Genomic DNA, 6,819 nt, shown 5'->3' with positions numbered 1-6,819 from the left:
CCCTTTTGGCCATCTAACATTCAAAGGAGCAAAGAGGAAGAAAATTCTAAGATTCTCTCTACATTAAATGTCAAGAAGACGCTGTTGTTTGTTTGTTTTAATTTCCCAGTCAAGTGACTTCCAAAAGTTCAAGTTCTGAAAGCAAATGTTTCATGGCATCCTTTGAAGCCCATGACTAATTTTATCTTTTTTCTGTTCTCATTTTTTTTCTGCCTTTAATGTCAAAGCAAAGAAAGAATTTAATCTGACTATAGTATTAGTTGAACACAGGTACTGTCAGTTAATAATGAGCAATTAAAGAAGCAATGACAAAGGAATAATCTACAGTCCTCAGGACAAGTTAAAGCATTATACCTTTTTTTACTGTACTCCTACTGATAATTAGCATTTATTTACCTTCAGTATCTTCCTGCAGTTATAGCAATTGCATGGGGTTGTACTATTTTTGACAACTATTTTTACTTCTCTCCCTCTGTGATGCTGTCTCTTTACATACACATACACACACACACACAAACACTCAAATACTCGCATATATAGCATTGATAGTCTAATCCTGTTTCCTTCTATGAAGCACATAAAAACTGGTGCAATCATAATGGATTTGACAGAACACTTGGAAACCTCTCACAGGATTCAGCAGCACTGCAGGAACATAAAATAAAACTCTTTAGCAATCTGTCCTGTCTCTGGACCCACAATAGAAGGTGGGCCATACAGGTCCAGCACATGTAGCCCTTACAAGACAGTACAACCAAAGAGAAGAATCAGGTGGTAAGCATGCTACCTCAATTATTTTACTTCTTGCCTACCTAAAGCTTATTATGTATACCACTACTGTCTCAGTCAAAAATCAAAAAGCTTCTACTGACAAGCTGGTAATAATGTAAAGGAAAAATTTCCCTGTCACTCCCTACAAGCCAACCTCACAGATTTTTTTCATGTGGTGAATAATGACAAACATGTCCAAAAAATGTATAGATACATATGAAAAACTAAATAAATAAATAAAAAGAGAGAGTGTTCTATTTCACTGATTAGACTGCAGCTTCAAAAAAAAAAAAAAATAATAGTTTCTTGGGAGAGAGAGAGGAGGAGACTCTATCCTTACAACGAATGGTTTGCAAAACTTCCCATTTGAGAACATGATCAGTACTGAAAAATTCAGCATATTTCTATGTACAGTGCATCAAAGAGGCAATGTATAAATTTAAAACATCTTCTACTTGGACACCATAAGGTCTGCATCTCTGTTTCTGGAAAGATTGCAGAGTTGGCAGCAAGGACGTTCTTGTTCCTGTGTGTATTGGCTAATACATTGAATAACCATGTATCTCCACAGTGTTAAAATTATTCCAGCAGCAGCAGTAAGGACAAGGTGTTTGCGAGAGATCTGCTGTTTAATCCTGCAGGGTTCAGAAGGCCATTTTTTGCAATGATAAAGACTGATTTATTGAAGCTGTTATAATTCTACAGCCGAATTTTACTGGACACTCTTTTTTATGAACTAATGAACTTAAAATGTGATAGTCTTATAGTGTGAGGCAGAGGGGATTACTTGTCCAAAGTCTTGGCTGCCGACTCTCAGCTGCTAATATTCCGTTACTATGGCATTTCTTGGGGGAAAAAAATGTAGAAAAGAAGGTGACTTGTGGTGTTATTAGCAATAGAAAGAAGAATCCAAAAAAGACTGAGGAAAGAGATGCGTATTGTTTTTTTGTTTGACTAATGAAACTTTTCTTTTTTTGAAGGTAAGTTTGATTCAATAAAAGGACTTAGGTATTGTAATGATGAACAGCCATTATCACATTTCTTCCAGGTCTGCAATCCATACTCTTGCCCAATTTTCCTAAATAAGGATGCAGGAAATTAGATACCTCAGAATAGAATCCAAAGCAACAAGAATCAATAAACAAAAAATAGAATAACACAAGGGGTGGGGGAAGGAATGTGTTTCCATTGTTTCAGTGTCCATCTTTCAGCTGTGATTGGTAGCTCTGTTTCCTTGTTCTTTTAACAGAGCAAGTTTAGCTTACTTTTTAAATACAAGAGAAAAGGAGGCCTTAATTTGACTTCTCTCAGTTAACTGAAAAATAGCAAGAGCAGCTTAGTCATGAGGCAGCAAAAATGGTTATGTGCACCTGCTCTAAAAAAGGCTACATGTCCCCTAATATTTCAGGGAGAATAACTGAATTTGATCAGAATTTTTTTTTAGGGTGTGTGTGATCCTCAATATCTTTGTTACTAATGTTATCCCACCTTGCAGAAGTATAATAGCAACATATCATTTTATGATTTAGATGCTCACCCAGAGAAAGGTATTATTTTTAATCCAGTTTCTATATTTCACATCGAACTAGCAGTGTAAACATTCTTTTGCATAGGGATTATAATACAGCTCTTACCATCACATATGCCTTTTGCAGAACTGAAGATTTATATTCTAATATTCAATACAACATAGTAATTGAATATATTCAATATGATTTGATTTTATGTACATTACAGGATAGGCAAAGAGCAGCCCAAACTGACACGGAAAGGCTGCATCTAGTCTCACCTTGTAAAAGACATGCAGTAAATTGATTAAATCTAGTGAAAGATTTGATAAACCACCATCATCCTAGATGATCTCTTAGAAAAGACCTTCATTTTAAATATCTTCTCTAACTGTTTTAATAACTTGTTTCCTTAAAAGCCACTCCAGACATCTTGATAGAGAGCAAGGATGTCAGTTTATGATATGGAAGTCACATTGGTGGCAGAATCAGATCACACTATGATTTTAGATCCAACTAGATAGATGTACTAGAGGTAAGGACCCTGCTGAGACAGTCAGCACTGGCTGGCACTCTAAATCTTGTAATAGCTTTTGGCACCAATAAAAGAGCTGCTGAAAAATATAGAGCTGCTGAAAAATTCAAGGAGTTCTGAGGTTGCCCTCCAGGACCTGGAAGAAATTTAGGTTACTGATTCTCATTCTGAGAAGGTGTATTTGTAACTTTGATCCTCTTGGTGCTCTTATGTCAGTGTTACAGATACAAGAGAAACAATTTTTTAAAGCAAAATGGTTGTCCCCATTTACCACACCTTTGTTTTCACTACCCAAGATGAATTCCCTTTGAATGAAACTCAGCTGGACTTCAAAGGAAAGCACTCAGTGAGCCTGCAATTGTTAATAGGTGTTCAGGTAAGTCCTGAGTAGAGCTAAGAGGAAATAAACCCTTTGAAATAGATTTAGTGTAGGTGTTAGGTCCTAAGCTCCTACTGGTTTTTTCCTTGAAACTTCCTTTTCAAATACCAGATGAGGTTGGTTGTATCACCTGTGACACTTCCAGCATTACTAAATGCATTCTAGTAAAATCAACATACAGCTTGTCAAGGTCTACAAAGTAAGTCATCTGTTTTTCTCCACCCCAAAAATGAGTGCTTCTCACCATTAGCTGACTTCATTTAAAGGGATCCAATATGCTATTTCGGTTTTGTTTTGTTTTGGGTTTGTTTGGTTTTTTTTTTACTTTAATAGTACATTTCTTTCAGTGTCTGAAAGATTAGTATAATTTTTCAAGAAAAGTAAATAACAGCAATACTTTATTTTGTTCTATAGATTTTTCTGAATCGTGTTCCTAAATTTGGCATAAACTTTATCCACTTGTTTCTGATTGAAAGCTAGATAGAATGGAATATTGCTTTTTTTGCTTTCATGAGCATACTTTCATTTAGACTTTTATTACTTGCATATACTGAAGTATTTTATATTCTCTGTATCAGTGAAATTAGTCATTCTAGAATTGCATAGACATGATCTAGTTGGACCTGGTTTGAGCAGGGGTTTGCACTAGATGACCTCCAGAGGTCCTTTCTAACGTAAATTATGCTATGATGCTATGATTTTGTGACATAGCAACATCTGTCTCAGTTGTATATAAGAGTTAGAGTCGCAACCAAATTTATTACATAGTTTTCCAGTTATAAAGCACAGGAATATATACTATTATTTTTTGCTTGTCTGTTTTCTTTTTCATGCAATTAAAATAATGGACAGCTCATCATCAATCCTGAGCTGACAATATTGATCACATTACGTGAGGTAAAGAGCAACTACTAAAGCAAGAGTCTGCAAAGAAGCTGAAGCATAATGATTTGACTTGTTGAAACAATTTTTACATTTGGTAATATAGAAAGAGCAGTATAAAATAACATAAATATAGGCTACTGTTCGGAAACGAACAATGAAGTTGTAATAATACTGCACTGTAAATTGTCTCTAGCAGAGATTTTAAAATGTACTGCAATATTTAGTAAGTCAGGAAAAAAAAAAATGTAGCCTATCTAAGGCTTACTTATGAGATAACATGCGTGTGTTAAACTGACCCGTGCTGACTTCACCAACATTTTTGAACAGTTTCAAATTAATTGTAAGGTTATTCTATTATTATGCCTTCAGCAGTCATTTACGCATTTTTGGAACAAATTTCTGCTTTCATTCATACAGAAAAAATTAACAAAGCACATTTTTAATCAAAACGTTAGAGAGCTACATAGGAAATTCCTATTAACAGTGGTTGAGTGTTACAACAGTTACAGTTACAACAGTTTTTCTGCTCACCTGCTGAAGCGTACATCCTCCAGTGAAAATTTAAATGAGGATAAAAATACAGTCAGAAGAGATAAAGTGGGCTGGCAAACAGATTCTTGCTGAAAGGGTCTTGTTGCTGTAGGCAGTGTCAGTGCTTGTGGATTCTGACACAGGGTGCGCAGCTGGGTAGTGATGACTATGGCTGGCAACTCCAAGACCCACAGAACAATGGGCTGACATACCAGTTTGTCTGTTCTGATAAAAAAGCAGAATGTGTTTAACTGAAGAAAACAAGATTTGTAAGTACCCAGTGACCATCTGATTTAGTGACTGCCTCAGAAGACCAGATACATGTGTAGTGTTTCTGCTCTTTTATATGGTTTTCCTATAAAAAAAAACCCACAACAACAACAAAAAACCTCTTGAAATCCTGCAAATCCTTGCATATGTACATACCAATGCCTGATTGCCAACTCTGTCATTAACAAAACAGAAAACATGAAAATGCTGGAGAATTTGATTCATAATGCTATTTTTAGGTCATGTAACTATTTAAAAACCTTTTCTCTGAGCCACTATGTTCCCTTTGACAACCCAGTATTTTTTTTTCCAGTTGTAAGACTTGAGTGTCTTAGAATACTTTCCAAGCTGGGGAAAGCCAGTTAATATAAAGAAATGAGGCTATTTTTTTTTTTGACTGCACCTTTAAGAGTGAAGTGAGCCCTGCTGGAAGAGCAATCCCCATGAGCTAGGAGCTAGTCTGAGACAGACAGTGATATAAAAGTCTGTACACTAGGTGTTTCTTCATACGTACCTTGCATTTTACTTACTTTATTTTTCCTTTAATATCTAAGAAAAGTCATCTAGCCTGAAAGATATTTGCTGTTCATCTGGGAGAAATCAGAACTAAACTCATTTAGAGAGTGATATCATCCTCTGAAGCTTGACAGTGTGTCAGGGCAGCTGGGCACCCACTGTGTTGACACAAGAATCTAAAATAGGAGACTTCATTTTCTTTGAGTATGTTTCCCTTAGGGGGGGCTGCAGAAAACCATTTTACTTTTTCTTTTATTTTTTAAACATTGCTTAGATGGGATGTGGTTGCGGATTTTACCAAGGCAGCTGCATCAAAATGTAACTTCAGTGATCTGTATATTTAAACTATATGCCACCTAAGTCTTACCTCTAGTGTGAACAGCATTCAGCTACTAAATTGAAGTAAAATGGCCATAAGCATCAAGAAAAACAGCTAGCCTATACATGTTTATACACTCCGTTTCAGCCCTAAATAAACATAGTTTAAAGATGTACCAGGAACAGTTTAACAATGAAAAATAATTCCCTCTTGTTGCATACATTCACTTTAAAGATTTCCAATTTGCTAAATATTTGCCTACACTTTTCTGTCCAATTTTGTTATGTATAGTTGGGCTTTTAATTTGCATTCCTTTCACATCATAGTTTAGTCATACACAATGATACTTCTAATTATTTTCCTTTGTATAGCTCTCTGAAATGTAGTACTCAAAATAAAAAAACAAAACAACCCACAGTTATTCAAATAGCTATTGTAAAAGCCAGCAAAATCGGGAAAAAAGCCACATCTTCTGTACTGTAGCTGACACACTACATTGATGTAGCTGGACATTTGTCTGTTACTGAGACAGATGAGGGAGCTCTAGGACTCAGTTTAACATGGTTGCAGCTACTGCGGATGGTGATACCATACACTGACAATTGCTGAAGTCTGAAAACCAGAGTTTACATGCCTGAAATAAATTGTTTTGATTAGAAACTTTAGGAAACAAATTCATAATGAACAATTTTATTGACTACTTGCCAAAGCACACAGACCTGTGCTGTCTAAGCTTGTTTTGCTCTTGCAAGTCAAGCACAAACTGGGCTCTTATTTTCTAAGGTTACGGATTTACAGCATAATACATTATCTCTGTATCTCTATAATTACGTGTTATGTATCATAATGCATTTACGCTGAATTATTACACAGACAATACAATAGGGAACAGAATATACATTCAGTTCTAAGTACAGTTGACCTTAAGAAAAATATTTCTTAAGGAGACTATACATTTGTCTATCTTCCATGGGTATGTAAGAAATTTACTGTTGATAAAAATATTTTCAAGACTATAAGGCACATACAAACCAGTATGCAGTCATGAAGGAAAGAGGAATATTAACACTAGTAATTATTAGCAAAAATGTACTATTTTATCATA

The sequence above is a fragment of the Pezoporus wallicus genome, unplaced genomic scaffold (genome assembly GCF_028554395.1).
Source record: "Pezoporus wallicus isolate ANWC-B61680 ecotype Strahan unplaced genomic scaffold, APGP_CSIRO_Pwel_v1 contig_4758, whole genome shotgun sequence".
NCBI lineage: Eukaryota > Metazoa > Chordata > Aves > Psittaciformes > Psittacidae > Pezoporus > Pezoporus wallicus.
The sequence above is the reverse complement of the archived record's forward strand: the minus strand, read 5'-3'. Positions refer to the sequence as shown.